Genomic DNA, 16981 nt, shown 5'->3' with positions numbered 1-16981 from the left:
GAGGATGTAAAGTTAAAGAACAATGAGTCATAAAGTGTTTTCTCCATGTTTGAGACATTCAGAATTTTTTAGGGAGACCACAAGTTCCTTCAAAGAAAAAGAACTGGGTATGATTCCCAAAGACTCTCCCCTTCCAAGAACAGTCCAAGATAGCTTGTTAGGAAGAGCCCTGACTCTAACCTCCAATTTCTGACATGATGCTGGGGAAAGCCAAGAGATGTTCACAGTAGGGTGAACAAAAGTGTTTGTGACGTGAAAAGACAGCAACCTGTCCTAGCCCATACTTTGTATCACAAGTCATGAGTATGATTTGCTTTCCACTCAGGCAAGCAAAGAGAAAGTTGAAAAAGAAGTTCAAGGATTACGTTTCCATGTGTGTATCCATTCACAACAGATGGCTTCCACACGGACAAGCTTTACACAGTTGGTTATCTCCAGATGGGCAAATAAAATGCCATTTTGATCTTATTGTAAATTTTGGAGGGGGGTAGTTAAATGCTTTCAATCAAGCAGAAGGGAAAATGAGTTTTCTTTAAGCAAGGACTCAAAGCTAAAACAGTAAACATATTAATGGCTAAATAAGAATTTTACATGTAAATATGTTAGTCTTCACTGAAGTTTAAGATTTCATTAGTTGTAAGCTTTTGATGAAAAAAATTTATGAATAATTGTAGAAGAGTTATTGATAGGATATATATACAATATAGTCAAAAAACATTCAACTTTTAGTAAGTCCTAAGAGTCAATATTCATTGGGAAAATATTTTAACAGTTTCATTGAATACTTAATTTTGTAATTTTCTTCCTATTTAAAACACCCTTAAAAATGATTTTATTCTTTTTTCTATTAAGCAGTCCATTTTCCAGACTATATCCTAAAATATTTCCTTTCCTCTTTATTTTCACAACTAAAACCACAGCAATATCATCTGGCGCCTCTTTGATTTATGCAATACAGCACACAATAGATTCCTTGCCTTTGATTTGGTGTTTCATTCTGCTTGCCTTCCTCAGCCAGTATCTCCAATATTCTCCTCAATTATGAGATACTCCCATCCTCCCCCCCCCCCCCCAACACACACACAAGCATCTGATTTCAGTAGCTACCTCATGACTGAAGTCCAGGATCCTGACTAAAGTATGGACTCTTAATTATCAATTTGGAAAAATAATGTTGTATGTAAACTTCAATTCTGAAAAGCTTCGTCTGCTTTGGTAATAGAGCAATATAGCACACATGTACTTTTGATTCTATAATTATGTTTAAATATCATAGACTTTGCATTTCAAACCAGGACACCAAATTTAGCCAACACATTCATATGGAAACATTTGATTAATGTGCCTGCATTTTTCATTAACCAAATAACCTAGCCCAGTGTTAAGCATATAGTCACTTTTCACTTAATGATTTAAATATATTGTAATTTTTTAAAGATTTATTTTATTTATTTGAAAGACTGAGTTACACAAAGAAAGGGGGGGGGGAGGTCAAGAGAGAGGTCTTCCATCCACTGGTTCACTCCCCAGATGGCCACAACAACCTGAGCTGTGCCTATCCGAAGCCAGGAGCTTCTTCCGGGTCTCCCGTGTGGGTGCAGAGACCCAAGGACTTGGGCCACCTTCTACTGCTTTCCCAGGCCATAGAAGAGAGCTAGATCAGAAGTGGAGCAGCCAGGACTAGAACTGGTGCCCATATGGGATGCGACACTTCAGACCAGGGCTTTAACCTGCTGCGCCGACCCCTTGTAATTATCGATTAGTGTTAATTTTTAAAACTCAATACCCTCTGATAGCTACAGTATATTATATTAAATTGAGTTACATCTACCCATAGTGTAGCTAAGTATGAAGCAGCATTGCCTATTGGCAATGACCATGGTCTCTGGAATTCAGTAGAGTTGAGTTCTAATTCTGGATTCTAAGCATTCTAAACTCTTATTGCCAGTTTATTTATTTATTTATTTATTTGACAGGCAGAGTGGATAGTGAGAGAGAGAGAGACAGAGAGAAAGGTTCACCCTCCAATGGCCGCTACGGCCGGCGCATCGTGCTGATCCAAAGCCAGGAGCCAGGTGCTTCCTCCTGGTCTCCCATGCGGGTACAGGGCCCAAGGACTTGGGCCATCCTCCACTGCCTTCCCGGGCCATAGCAGAGAGCTGGCCTGGAAGAGGGACAACCGGGACAGAATCTGGCGCCCCGACCAGGACTAGAACCCGGTGTGCCGGCGCCGCAAGGTGGAGGATTAGCCTGTTAATCCACGGCGCCGGCTGCATTCTAAACTCTTAAACATTTATTTCTATCCAAGGAGGATATCTGCCTCATTAAGACTGAGTTTCCACATAAATAGAATGGAGAAAATAATAGGTTCATCAGATTGTATGAGGCTTAAATAAGATGGTACATGTAAAACCCTTTATATATTTTAGCAATAACTACACCCAACAAAACACATAGTCAGGATTATGTTCTGCATCATTGTACTCTTTCTTTGTAAGGTCCTAGAAGACTCAGGCTTTGGTTGTATCATGTTGGACAAGGATAAGCAGAACATCTCTTACTTTACTATACCTTTGCTTTATTGTTTATTGTTTTTAGTTCTTTGCTTATTGTTACTCTGTTAATATATTCCCCCATTAATCTTCTATTTCAGCTGCATCAAAAACCTTATTTTTACAGTAAATCCTGCATTCTCTTACACCCTCCTGAGTTCATCCTATAACTGCATCTATTACACCATTCTCTTTCCCAGAAGTTTGGGGAACTAGTAAGTTAGGCAGTGGCTTTCTAGCTGCCCTCATGGATGTAAAGTTCACCTAACTTTGACATCTGTGGCCTCACCTATCACTACAGCTGATGTGACTGCTTTTAATCAAAAGCACCTATGTCTCCTTGCATTATCACCTGGTTTTGGCACACCTTTTCAGAAGTTACATCTTCAGCCAAAAAGCCCAACCATTCTTGGGAAACAAGAGGCATCCTCTATTCAAGGATGTAGAGAGACAGTATGGCTGTATGACCCTCAACCACAATTCTGAGAATACAAACCCTGACAAGCTACTTGTGCTCAGAATTTCTTCTCCAACCTACTGAGAACCCACATTTCTCACTGCATATGGGGTTTATAGTACTGTCTGCCTTACTTCCTCTCACATACTTATCGCTTATCTGAATCTTTTCATTTTTAAAAAAATTTTTATTTGTATTTATTTGAAAGAGTTACAGAGAGAAGTAGAGCCAGGTAGAGAGAGGTCATCCATCTACTGGTTCACTCCCCAAATGGCTGCAATGGCCAGAGCTGAGCTGATCTGGAATCAGGAGCCAGGAGCTTCTTCCAGGTCTCCGACATGGGTGCAAGGACCCAAGCACTTGGGCCATCCTCTGCTGCTTTCTCAGGAGCATTAGCAGGCAGCTGGATTGGAAGTAGAGCAGCCAGGACTCAAACTGGTGCCCATATGGAATGCCTGCACTGCAGGCCAGGGCTTTAACCCGCTGTGCCACAGCACTGGCCCTTGAATTTTCCAAGTACTAGATCTTAACAAGTTCAAAGCATCTTTCAACTCTGTGTTTGGCTGGGCTTGGTGATCAGAAGAAATGAGTTTATGGAAAGTAGGGGGTGCTTTAAGGATGAAAACATGCAATGTATTTCTCTTTGTTATTCTCTCATTTTCCCCCAGTTGAAGGTGTACATAGTGGCTGGCAGTGGCTCCTATTCTATAGGAATCCCAGAGGGACAGATCAACATTTCAGACATTTATTTGAACATCTCACCCTATCATATAGGATTTCTGTGAATTCCTGCATATCTAAATATCAGTGTTTTTAATGAAAGAAGGTTGCATGAAAAGCTCAAAATAGTGTCCTCTAGTTTGCTTCTCCACTACTCCGTGGTACTCATAGGTAAAACTCAAATGAGTTTTCTTATAAGTTCAATTTATTTTTTCTAGCATACTAAAATTTATATTCTCTTTCAAGGAGAAAAATTATGGTTCTTGGTCATTGTTATTTGCCTCTTTCTGCAAAAATGACTGTGGAACAATCTCTGGGTTCCCTGGTCTTAAAAGCATACACATGCAATGTTCATAATTTCACATGCACTGTTCTAGAACTGGGATCTGAATGGACTCCTCTGGGAATTAAAATGCCAAACTGTTAATCAGTTTTCATGATGGAGAGAAAGCAAATAGGTTATTTTGACATTTTTAACTATATATTAAAAGTAAAAGATGACCTCATAGACTTTGTGGTCTGGTCATGGCTGATGCAATTATGGCAGGAGTTCCCTGTAAAAGTAATTAGGGAAGTTGAAAAAGTGAGCACGCCCCAGATGTGATCTTACCAGTGGCCTTCATAGATGACATCAATGAGTTAGATGAGGAAACTTCCAGAGGCCAAACATCTAGGTCTTAAGTTTCAGATGAGGTTTTTGCTTGTGTTCACCTCAGGAAATGAATATTGCATTCATAAATTGTTGTTCTTATCCAGGAGATGAACCATAGCAGTTTCATTTAGCCCTAGAGTATTAAATTTCTTTAACACTTTGCCACATTAGAATATGTTTTCCATCTGAATCACATGATGCAATATTTGAAGGGAGAAATAGTTAGCCAAGTGACATTCCATAACAAGCTATAAAAGTTTATGATGCACATAGTAGGATAATTGGCACAACAGGAATTGAATACTTCCTTATGGATAAGATTTGACAAGATATGGTGTGTATAACAATCATAAAATTTCAATCAAGCAGTGATGGCCACTTTAGCATGCATTTATTTTATTGTCTCCATAATGGATTTTACCATATTAGAATCGGGTCTACTGTACTAGAAAGATGAAAACAGGAACACGTTCTTCTCCCTCCTACGTTTATTTTCCATTTTAATCTTTTGCTTGCGCATTTTCATTTTGTTCCAACCCCCAACACTGATTATTTCACCACAAGTTGTTGACAAACGATTTGTTGAAACCCAAAGCTGGTGAACAGAGATGTTTTATTTTTGTACTTGAGTCAGCATTCTCTTGGAGAAAAATCCTCTTACAATATTAATTAAATCATTCATGGACAGTGGCCTTTCTCCCAGTTTCCAGATTTTCTAAACCTCACACCTGTTTTTCTTTGGGGTTTGTGCCGTATCAGCTTATAAATCTTCCTATATTTTCCACTATAGCTTCTTATGAAATAACACTTTCTCCCCCCAAAAAACCCTTTTGCTCAACTGTTTTCAATAGTGGCAGTCAGGCCTGAAGTTGTCAATCAAAGAACAGCTTATCAGTCTGAGCTTTTTCTTTTTAAGCTTCTACTCAGTGACTTTTGAAACCTGTCAACACCCAGTTGATTTTAGCCCTAACAATAAAATCACACTCTATCTCCCACATAGAAGCTTTAAGATTAAATTCTGATGTCATATACGTCATATTTACATAGTTAAAACTCATAACAAGCAACCCACAGGCAATAGGATGTAATAACCATGCAACAGAACCATTTCCTGTCCCCCTTTTTTCTCTCACACTATGTTTTGTGCAGTTTATTGGATGTGAATGTTGTGAAAATGAAAATCGTCTGGGAGAAACCTGCTGGCCAGGTCTAAGGTTTAGAAGAATTCAACCGGAGGAGTACATACAGTTGTAAATGCCTGGACACCTCTTACATTTTAAAACAGGAACACTTTCAACATTCTTTTCATTTCCAAGAAAAAGGGGAGATGGGCAGCCATAATTATATGCACTAACAGCTGGTTTTTAATATCTTTAATTATTCTGGTATTAAAGGAAAACAGCTAACTTGGAGTCAGAAAACTTGAAAAATCAAAATTTTTACAGTTTCATTTCTAAACAGAGCACCTACTTCAAATGCTCTGCAAGGTGAACTTCAACTGTACACACGATTTAAGAGTGAAATCTACTGTGGCGCTTCAAACACTCAATTTAGGGAGTTAAGTATTTTCTTGGCAATCACTTTAGAGCTAGAAATATGTGTGTCATGTTGAAGTAAGAAAATGAAAAACCACTGTCTGTGAATTAATTTGAAACCTCCATCATGTCAAAAGATTAGGCTCTATATAAAAATATTGACAAGAAAATAAGGCTCTAATGGAAGGATATTATATACCATGATGTGGACACTTTTATTCAGTTTCATTATTTAAAGAGAAGTGGAATAAAATCATTCTCTTAGTAGTATTACTTGGGAAAATGCTCTGTGTAAATCAAATCTAAAATATTATTTCAAAACAAGTTCTTATTCCTTCTGGGACTGATCTTATTATTCATGCTTAAAGATGTACACTTAAATTTAACAACCAGATTTTGCCACTATGTTAGAAAATATTTTCATTGCCTTTCTTTAATACCTAAAAGGTACAGTCTATTCCTCTTGTGAAATAACATTAAGAAAAATTTCAGGGAATTAATATTCTTTCGTGTTTACATTTCTATCAAAAATTAAGATGAAAAATTTTTAATAAAGTCTCAAATAGGGGCTGGCATTGTGGTACTGTGGGATAAGCTGCTGTTTGTGACACCAGCATCCCGTACCAGAGCGCCAGTTCAGGTCTCCGCTGTTCTGCTTCCCATCCAGCTCCCTTATAATGTGCCTGGGAAGGCAGCAGCAGATGACCTAAGTGCTTGGGCCCCTGCCACCCACCTGAGATAACCTGATGAAGCCCCAGGCTCCGGCCTGGAGCAGCCATGGCTATTATGGTCATTGGGGAGTGAACTAGCAGAAGGCAGAAGGAAGAGCCATCTCTCAATCTCTCTCTCTGTCTCTCTCTCTCTGAAATAAATAAATAAATCATTTTTGTAAAAGTCTAGAATAGCACTCTTTATGGAATCTCAAATTCCATAGCTTCCAGGCAAAACCAGGTTATTTCCACTTTTTTTTTTCCTTTTTCAAACTACATAGGAAGCCAAATTTTTGATTCACTGATTTGTTTTAGCAAATAAAATAGAGCTCCTAAAATACATAAGCTTCCTAAAATCCACCAATGTAAATGTTTTCATTTGTCAGCAAAGGATGCATGTGCACCTCTCTGTCCACCCCTCTCCCATGTGAACACAGGCACATGTACACACCACACACCCACTGAATGGCTGAGAGAATTCAGGAAAGGAACTCTCCATCTAGATCTACATGCAGCCAGGCCTGAGGTTCTACAAGCAGGGCTCATTCCTCCTTATTAGACATTTTCTTTTCCATAGTTCTCAATTCAAAAGAAAATAGGCTGGCACCACAGCTCACAAGGCTAATCCTCTGCCTGTGGCGCCAGTACCCCGGATTCTGTCCCAGTTGTTCCTCTTCCAGTCCAGCTCTCTGCTGTGGTCCAGGAAGGCAGTGGAGGATGGCCCAAGTGCTTGGGCCCTGCACCTGCATGGGAGAACAGGAGGAAGCACCTGGCTCCTGGCTTCTGGCTTTGGATCAGTGCAGCGTGCCGGCCGTAGCAGCCATTTGGGGAGGGAACCAATGGAAGGAAGACCTTTCTCTCTCTCTCTCTCTCTCTCTCTCTCTCTTTCTCTCTCTCTCTCTCACTGTCTAACTCTGCCTGTCAAAAAAACAAAAAAGAAAATAATTCCTACAAAAACAGTCTGTGGGGTCTGTGAACTACACCCATGACCACCCTAAAGAGCCAACCCATTTAGCTAGTACTGCCATTAAACATATGTGGAGAAATCATTTAATTTCAAAAGCAATTGTGTCAATCCTCCTTCTGTGATTTTCTCCATACATGTTAAATAAATCTATGTGTCTTGCTCCTGTTTTCATTTTTTAAGTTTCTTTTTTTTAATTTTGAAAGACAGAGTTACAGAGAGAGAAGGAGAGACACAGATCTACCATCCTTGGGCAATCCCCATATGGTGGCACCAGTCAGCACTGGGCCAGGCTGAAACCAGGAGCCAGGAGCTTCATCCGAGTCTCCCACATGGGTGGCAGGGGCCCATAGTCTTGGGTCATCTTCCCCTGCTTTTCCCAGGCCGTTGGCAGGGAGCTGGATCAGAAGTGGAGCAGCCGAGACTTGAATATGAACCCTTATGGGATGCCAGCATCATGGCAGGAGCTTTACCTTCAGTGCCACAAAGCTGGCCCCCTCCTGTTTTCTTTAGAGATGATTAGTGCACATCCATGAATTTGGGGGGTGGGGGATGAGAAGCACTGTGGGAATATTGGAATATCAGGGTGACTAAATCTCTTACCAAATGGGATATGAAACAGACAAGTAGATCTCATCCAAAGGGAAAAAAAATTATAATGGGGCAAAATGGAGAAGGGAATTGAAACTTCAAACCAGAAATATCAAAAGCAAATTACTTTCTCTAGTTTTGAATAGTGTGACCAAAGAGCCAACATGTAGCAACAAAAATTTTTCACATCTACATCCCCCTACTTTCCCTTTTTCAGAGGACAGTCTTAGGGAACATGCAAAATGAATCATGCCAGTGAATAATTTTTAATTGTGAAATATATAACAACCAAATCATTTGTCTTTGTGAATAACATTCTGTCAGATTGCAAACATTTTCCTTTTCTTTCTTTTTTTTATTTTTATTTTTTTACAGGCAGGGTGGACAGTGAGAGAGAGAGAGAGGAAGGTCTTCCTTTTTCCGTTGGTTCACCCCCCAATGGCCGCTGTGGCCAGCACGCTGCCACCGGCGCACTGCACTGATCCGAAGCCAGGAGCTAGGTGCTTCTCCTGGTCTCCCATGCGGGTGTAGGGTCCAGGGACTTGGGCCATCCTCCACTGCACTCTCGGGCCACAGCAGAGAGCTGGACTGGAAGAGGAGCAACCGGGACAGAATCTGGCACCCCGACCGGGACTAGAACCCGGGGTGCCGGCGCCGCAGGCGGAGGATTAGCCTACTGAGCCACAGCGCCAGCCGCAGACTTTTTCACAAGCTTTATGAAACTTTAGTTTTTAATACAATTGGTGTGGAAATATGAGAACATGCTTCTGAGTAAAAAAAAAAAAAAAAACTTGTTTCAGAAGCAATTGTGTCAATCCTCCTTCTGTGATTTTCTTGTGTGCTAAAGAAGACTAAAGGTGAAGAAACTTTAAAAAAGTTTCGGAGGGACAGGCATTGTGGCATAGCAAAATAAGGCACCACTGGGGAGGACCACATCCCACTTTACAGTGACCTGCCTCCTCCACTTGAGATCCAGCTTTCTGCAAATGTGCAAATCCACACCCTGGGAAGCAGCAGATGATGGCCCAGATACTTGTCCCTGCCACCCATGTGGGAGACCTGAATAGGTTCCTGGCTCCTGGTTTCAGCTTGGCCCATCCCTGGCTATTGTGGGAATCTGGGGACTAAACTGGCAGATGAAAATATCTCTTTATTTCCATTTCTCTCTCTCTCTTTCTGCCTTTCAAATAAATAAGATCTTTAAAATGAAAGAAAATTTGCATTGTGATATGTGGTTTAAAGGAGCTACCTCTTGTATTCTTACCAAGTGCCTCTGTCCTAAACTTTTGACAACCATGGTTTCATGTGATGCTCACACCTAAGTGCAAGATGCAGACTGTGTCTTCATTATTCTAAGGTTAAGGAAACTGAGGCACAGAGATTGAAAACAACACTAACACTCCTGCCACACAGGGAGTAGGCAGAGCCACAGATTCAAGACAGAGTGGTCTCCACAACCCTTATTCTTAAGCACTGTGCTCTGTTAATTCTAACATTGGCTCTAAGAGTTCTGACCCAGTGCAACAGGCTGCTGGATTTTTTTTTTTTGACAGGTAGAGTTAGATAGTGAGAGAGAGAGACAGAAAGGTTTTCCTTCTGTTGGTTCACCCCCCAGATGGCTGCTATGGACGGCGCACTGCGCCGATCCGAAGCCAGAAGCCAGGAGCCAGGTGCTTCCTCCTGGTCTCCCATGTGGGTGCAGGAGCCCAAGCACCTGGGCCATCCTCCACTGCCTTCCTGGGCCACAGCAGAGAGCTGGACTGGAAGAGGAGCCACAGGATTAGAACCCAGCACCCATATGAGGATTAACCAAGTGAGCCACAGCGCCGGTCCCCAGGCTGCTGGATTTAACATCTACTCACTATCAGCACTCAATTTTCCAGTTGTCATCGTTTTCAGTCATCCTAGGGCTTGATTTTGAAGCTCTTTGACCTGCTTGCAGGGGCCTACCACACAACCAGGGATTCAGTATGACTGCCCTGCAAGCCAGTTTCAGGACAGCGTGGTGGCAGCTGTGGAGAAAATTGTATACCACAGTGCCCTCGGAACACTGGCATTTGAAAATTCTAAAGATAGAGTGTTTGCAAACGTCAGACCCTCTTGTAGGTACACAAACTTCCATCATGGCTGATTCCAATGACAGCATTTATTTGGATCCAGTAAGTTCAGGGTACTTGGAAATACTCAGAGCAGTCAGGGTCAAGGCAAGCATCTTTGTTATACTCTGCAGGTCTTTTGCTTGGCATGGGGCAAAACAGGAGGCCAGCAACAGTGTAGATTTCAGAATCAATCAGACGTGGGTACAAATCTAGAATCTTCCACTCATTAGGTGCATGACTGTGGCTAACTTACTTGAATTCACCAAGTCTTAGTCTCTGCAACTGTAGACTGGGGGCTCTAATACTCACAGGGCATGTGAGGATTAAGTAAAATGCATGGAACTCAATTTTGCGTGGTACACGTGATAGCATTGCACCTTCCTTAAATATGAGTTCCTTCTTTTTTCTGCAAATCCTTGGGTTTCCAACTGAAAACAAATTATCCTCCAAACCATTGACTCAGCTTTCTCAGAGCATTTGGAAACGTAATTGCAACCCTGTAATTTAGAGGCACAGAAGGTTACTTTTACTGGTCTTGCTCATGAGTCACCCCTGCTATTTTATTTGCCTAAAGTTTAGTGCCTGCAGCAGGCACCAATTGGGCTCCAACTGACAGAGACAGCACGTGGGAGGAGGTGTGGGGTCCGACAAAGGGCTTGCAGCTGTTGAGAGAATATTGGATTAGGCAGCCAAGACCAGAAGCATCTGGTAAAACCGGCATTTTTTCACAAAATTGACGTTTCTGTCATAAACGATAATTCCCAGCTTTCTTTTCACTCCATTTGGGAAACACTTTTGTGAGTGGGGGAGTGAGAAGACAGGGGGAGACCTCTGTCCATGCGTTCATCTCTTTCTTCAGGGGGAAGTGGGGAGGTGCTTTTCCCAGGCACAACAAAGCCCCAGGCATCTGTGTGCCTCTGTCTTCAACACAGAAAAGGTAGGAGGAGAGGCTTCAATTGTTCTTTCTCCTTTCATGGGTCCAAGGAGGCTTGAAATATCCATGAGGGTGATTCTCAGGGACCCACAGAAGTTTGACTAGCAAAAGGGGTGAATCAAGAGTATCAATGAGATATCGTTTATCAGCAAGCACTTTGAAACAGCTGTCCCAGAACCCTGTGAATTTGTACTTTTGTACTTTGCCCAGTTCTCCTTTTCACAAAGGCAGACCAAGAGCCACCTGAACCTTACAGGATGAGTCCAGATGCAGAGACAGGGAAAGAAAATGGTATCTAGAACAACCCTGAGTCATTCTGCTTAGAAGTAGCCCTCAAGAGGAACTTGCACTGTGGTGTAGTAGGTTAAGCTTCTGCCTGCATATGGGCATTCGTTTGTGTCCTGGCTGCTCCTCTTCTGATCCAGATCCCTGATAAAGTGCCTGACAAACCAATGGAAATTGGACCAAGTATTTCGACCCCTGCACCCATGTGGGGGACCCAGAGAAGCTCCTTGGCTCCTAGCTCCGGATGGGCCCAACTCTGGCTGTTGCAGCCATTTGGGGAATGAACCAGTGGATGAAAGGCCTTTCTCTCTGTCTCTCCCTCTGTCTGTAACTCTGTCTCTCAAATAAACAAGTGTTTTGAAAAGAAAAAAAAATAGTCCCCAGGAAGCTGGAGTGTTCACAGGGACCATGTGGTGGTTTTGTTCACTCCAAATAATATTCAGATTCAAAACCCGAGGGAATCAGAAAACAAAAGTAGACTCAGACCTAACCCAGGATTTCCCTGGCCTAAAAACTATGTTCCTGTGTCAGTTATAGCCCAAAAGTTAACCTACATTGTTCCCAATAGCTCATTCAATAAATATTTACTGAACACCTAGTGTGTGTCAGGGACCGTTACTGCTGTCTGAAGTTAGGAACTAACCACAGAAACCTCCCCTCCTGGAGCTTATCTTCAGGCGGAGGAGAGAATTAAAAAGCTAAATAGTTCAAGAATTTGTTTTTGAGAAGTTCTTAATGTTCTTAGCAATTTTTGAGATCCGCTTCTTGCATTTCTTCGATCTCATCATCTTCATAATCTTGAATTGGGGTGTCTTTTTCATTTGGGGGCGTCATAGTGTCTTCCTTGTTCTTGTTAGCTTGGTTTTTGCGTTTGTTGTTTGGCATGTTGGAGATACTTGGTTTCTTCACTGTGGTGTTTTTTCTTGTTACACTATGGCTCCTTATTAAGTGGACTGTCTGCTTTCAGTGGAGCCTTAGAGGCTTGAGATGAGTGTGGACTGAGAGCTGTGTTTGGTTCCTCAGGGCTGAGGGTGTGTCAAAGATGACACTCCCAGGTTAGGCGTGGTAAATCTCTCTTTCTTTTTTTGATTCAAAAGGGAAGTAATTCCGCACAGCTGAACGTAATTGGAGGTAGTAATTAGCAGGCAAATGATATACCCACAGGAGCCAGAGATCGGAAGCTCTTTCCCAAGGACCACACAGGGAATCTCTGCTGCCCTCAGTGTGGGCTCCAATTCTCCTGCAGTCTCCCACTGGGTTGCCAAGTTAGATGCTAATCTCCAGTTATTTCACCCCTCCCCCCAGAGTCAGGTTTTTCTGCTAGGCTCAGGGCTGGTGCAGACCTGAGGTCGCCCTGCTTATGACGTATGTCCAAAATGGCGCCTGCTCTTTGTCTTGCTCGCCTTTGAGAGGTGAGCGGAGAGAGAGAGACTCGTGTCCGTATCGGTCACTTTTTTTTTTCCTCTCTCTCTTCTAGTTAGCCTGGTGAACTTTTCCCCACGGAGTTTCAAGCCTCGTTCCCTCTAGCCTCCTCTTTCCGCTTGCCCGCTGGTGTCTCGGGCTATGGAGGTTCGGCTCACCTCGCGTTCCAGCGCTGGTGCGTTGAGTCTGCCGCTGCTGTCCCGAACTTGGGCTCCCACGCTCTCCACGCAGGTCCACTGTGAATCACTAGTTCCGGAAGAGTTTCCTCTGCTGTTTCTTCCCCTACTCTTCCTTGACCCTGCAGTATCTCCACTTATATTAACGTGTGTCTTGACGAACTATCAATGTGCTTCCTTCCTATTCCGCCATCTTGCCGCTCCCACCACAGTGAAGAAACCAAATATCTCCAACATGCCATACAACAAACGCAAAAACCGAGGTAACAAGAACAAGGAAGACACTATGATGCCCCCAAATGAAAAAGACACCCCAATTCAAGATTATGAAGATGATGAGATAGAAGAAATGCAGGAAGCAGATCTGAAAAAATTGATAAGAACATTAAGAAGTTCTCAAAAACAAATTCTTGAACTACAGAAATCCTTCATGGACAAGATAGAAAATCTCTCTCATGAAAATGAAATATTAAGGAGGAATCAAAATGAAATGAAACAACTAGTGGAACAAGAAACTCTGATAGTGACGAGAAATCATAATGAAATGAAGAATTCAATAGATCAAATGACAAACACATTAGAGAGCCTTAAAAACAGAATGGGCGAAGCAGAAGAGAGAATATCGGACTTAGAAGACAGAGAACAGGAAAGGAAACAGGCAAACCAAAGAAAAGAAGAAGAAATCAGAAATCTAAAAAATATTGTCGGGAATCTACAGGATACTATTAAAAAACCCAACATTCGAGTTCTAGGAGTTCCTGAAGGCATGGAGAGGGAGAAAGGATTAGAAGGCATTTTCAGTGAGATACTAGCAGAAAATTTCCCAGGTTTGGAGAAGGACAGAGGCATCTTAGTACAGGAAGCTTATAGAACCCCTAATAAACATGACCAAAAGAGATCCTCACCACGACATGTTGTAATCAAACTCACCACAGTGAAACACAAAGAAAAGATCCTAAAAGATGCAAGAGAGAAACGTCAGATTACTCTTAGAGGATCTCAAATTAGACTCACAGCAGACTTCTCATCAGAAACCCTACAAGCTAGAAGGGAATGGCGAGACATAGCCCAGGTACTAAGAGAGAACAACTGCCAGCCCAGAATACTATATCCTGCAAAGCTCTCATTTGTGAATGAAGGTGAAATTAAGACTTTTCATAGCAAACAGAAACTGAAAGAATTTGTTGCCACTCATCCTGCCCTGCAAAAGATGCTTAAAGATGTGTTACACACAGAAACACAGAAACATGGTCACCAATATGAAAGAAGGTAAAGGAAGGAAACCTCACAGCAAAAGATCACAGGAAGCTCAATTTATCTTTGACATAGAATTAAACTCTGATGCTCTGTTAAAGCAATGTGTTAAAGTAATCTATTGTGTTCTCTTGATGTCTGTTAAATTCTAATTGTTCAAAAACAGCTGAATTTTTATTAAGATCTATGGGTTATGTAAATATGTGCTTATTTTCAAAGATTTGAATAATCACCTTGTAACAAGATCAAATTTGGTCTATGAGTTTATAATTTTAAACATGGCGACTTAAAGTCTTTTGTCATCCACAGTTATATATGATTTGCTGCTCATAAAACTAAAGCGTTGTTGGTTCTGTGTGTAGCTGTCCTCCTATGGGTTCCTATGGACTTTTTCCAGCCACTTCCATTGTATTCAGTACTTTGGGATGGCTCTGTAAACAGATGAAGCCAATAATGTATTAACAGTACCAACTGAGAGAAAATATGGTTAACTGAGGTTACTAAAAAAGCAATTCAAATCAATTGGCAATCTACAAAAAGAGTTAAAGATTTTAAAAGCTATTATTAAAAACGCTATATTGGTCTATTATGCTATGTTAAATGTGTGTACATATTGTATGTCCACATGGGGAAATTTTATTAAGAGTCTTATTTTAAATGGCTTATAGATAAGATTGTCCATAAATTTAAGCTGCTAAAATCAATCAAAGATACATTTTAATTTGAGTGACCTGAATCTATGTATCATATGTTTTAAACTTGTAGGTAGAAAGAAACTAAAAACATTTTATATGGTTGTGCTTAAGTTTGCTGGTTAAACAAACTACACCATGTTAGATATTTAAGAGGTATTTTCAAATACATGATTCTTAAAATTTATAGAAGGCATTGGACCTTCTGGTAAATGTTTTCTTAAGTTGTTATCTAATGGTTGAAACTGTTTGCTAAGTATTCATGTGATATTGCTATTGTCAGCAAGCGATCTAGGACTTGCTCCCTCATTTCTCTATTCTAAGCCCAACTTATTCTTTCATTTCTCTATTCTCTTCAAGATAGGAAACTAAATCTATTATGAAGGAATCTGTAGGACGCACAATTTAATCTTTAGACCTTATAAAAGAGATGGCTAACATTTTTCTGTAATAGCATAGCCAAAATAAGAACTTAAATAATAATCTCATAGCTAGATTCACTTCGCCATCAGCAAAGTATACAGTAAGTAGAAAAAACCTCCCTTTCAGACCAAAGGGAAAGAAAGTTTTAAAGTGAGAATATAATTTTCCTCATGGGCATTGTCTACCTTAGAAAAACTACTACAGAACATGCCTGTGACTATAGACTTGTAGTTCAGGCCACCGAAGATTAGAGATGGGACACGGGCACTCCCTTGACTTGCATCCTCTGGTCTGCTTTAACACAAACCAGGAGGAAAACAAAGCTAGGCATCAGAAGCAATGGGTGGCAGGCCTATTAATGGCTGTTCTGTACAGTGATCTGCCCTCAAGGAGACCCAACAGGCCAGTCCACTGCAGTGGCTTTCAATGAGGTAAGCCTGGGCTTCAGCAGAAGTCAGCTTGTGAAGAGCCCTGGCAGCTCTGCCAAGAGTTGGATCACTGGAAATGGACCTGCCCTGGAGTCGAAGGATGCCCAGGTCAGAGCCACAGATCTTATTGGCTCTAAGCTGAAAAGCCCTTCACTCAGCCCAACTTCCAAAGTGACCACTGCAGCTGAGGGTGAGGTCAAGTAGGGTCAGCAACATTGCAGGCAGAACTGTAAATTTCTTGTTAGAGTTGCCACCTGCCTTTACCTGGCCAGCTCTCCTCCCAGGCCAGCCAAGTAATGAAAGTCAACAGAGTGCCTTCCCCTAGGAGGTTCACACCTCCCTTAGGATATACCCCATGTGAAGAGATAGATAGGTCTGGGCCTCTTAACTTACAAGGCCTAAAGCCCACCAGATTATTATCAAGCCCCTTCTATCAGGTTCTATTTGCCTCTCAATCAGAAAACTTAATTGTAGCTTAGACAGCACCTTTCTTAGCTCCTCTAAGAATGACTCTGTCCTTTGTTCTAGACCCTGTCTAGCGTACTTGGGCCTCATTCCTTTGTAATCATAACCTCTACTCTACCACCAATGGCTCTACTCCCAACATGTGTGTACTGATGGTCCTCTTCCCCACTTAATGCTGTATAATTGTTCAAACCTGGTAAATGCCACTCTTAGGATCATTGGTTACTATTCTCACTCTGTCTTTTATGACCTTGTCTAAAAATGATCAGAGTCGGCAAACTCGGAAGGCTTCCATAGCCTTGGCAACTCATGACGAGAGCCTAGGGTGGTTACTGGCGCCATAAATTAGAGTGTCAATTTGTTGGGTCAACAACAGGAGCCACTGTGCACTTGCTCCTCATGTGGGATCTCTGTCCTTAATGTGCTGTACATTTTGATTTGATGCTATAACTAGTACTCAAACAGTATGTTTCACTTTGTGTGTCTATGTGGGTGCAAACTGTTGAAACCTTTATACTAAATTGATCTTCTGTATATAAAGAGAATTGAAAATGAATCTTGATGCAAATGGAAGGGGAGAGGGAGCGGGAGAGGGGAGGGTTGCGGGTGGGAGGGAAGTTAT

This window comes from Lepus europaeus, chromosome 3 (genome assembly GCF_033115175.1).
Source record: "Lepus europaeus isolate LE1 chromosome 3, mLepTim1.pri, whole genome shotgun sequence".
Taxonomy (NCBI): Eukaryota; Metazoa; Chordata; class Mammalia; order Lagomorpha; family Leporidae; genus Lepus; species Lepus europaeus.
This window is presented reverse-complemented; position numbering follows the sequence as displayed.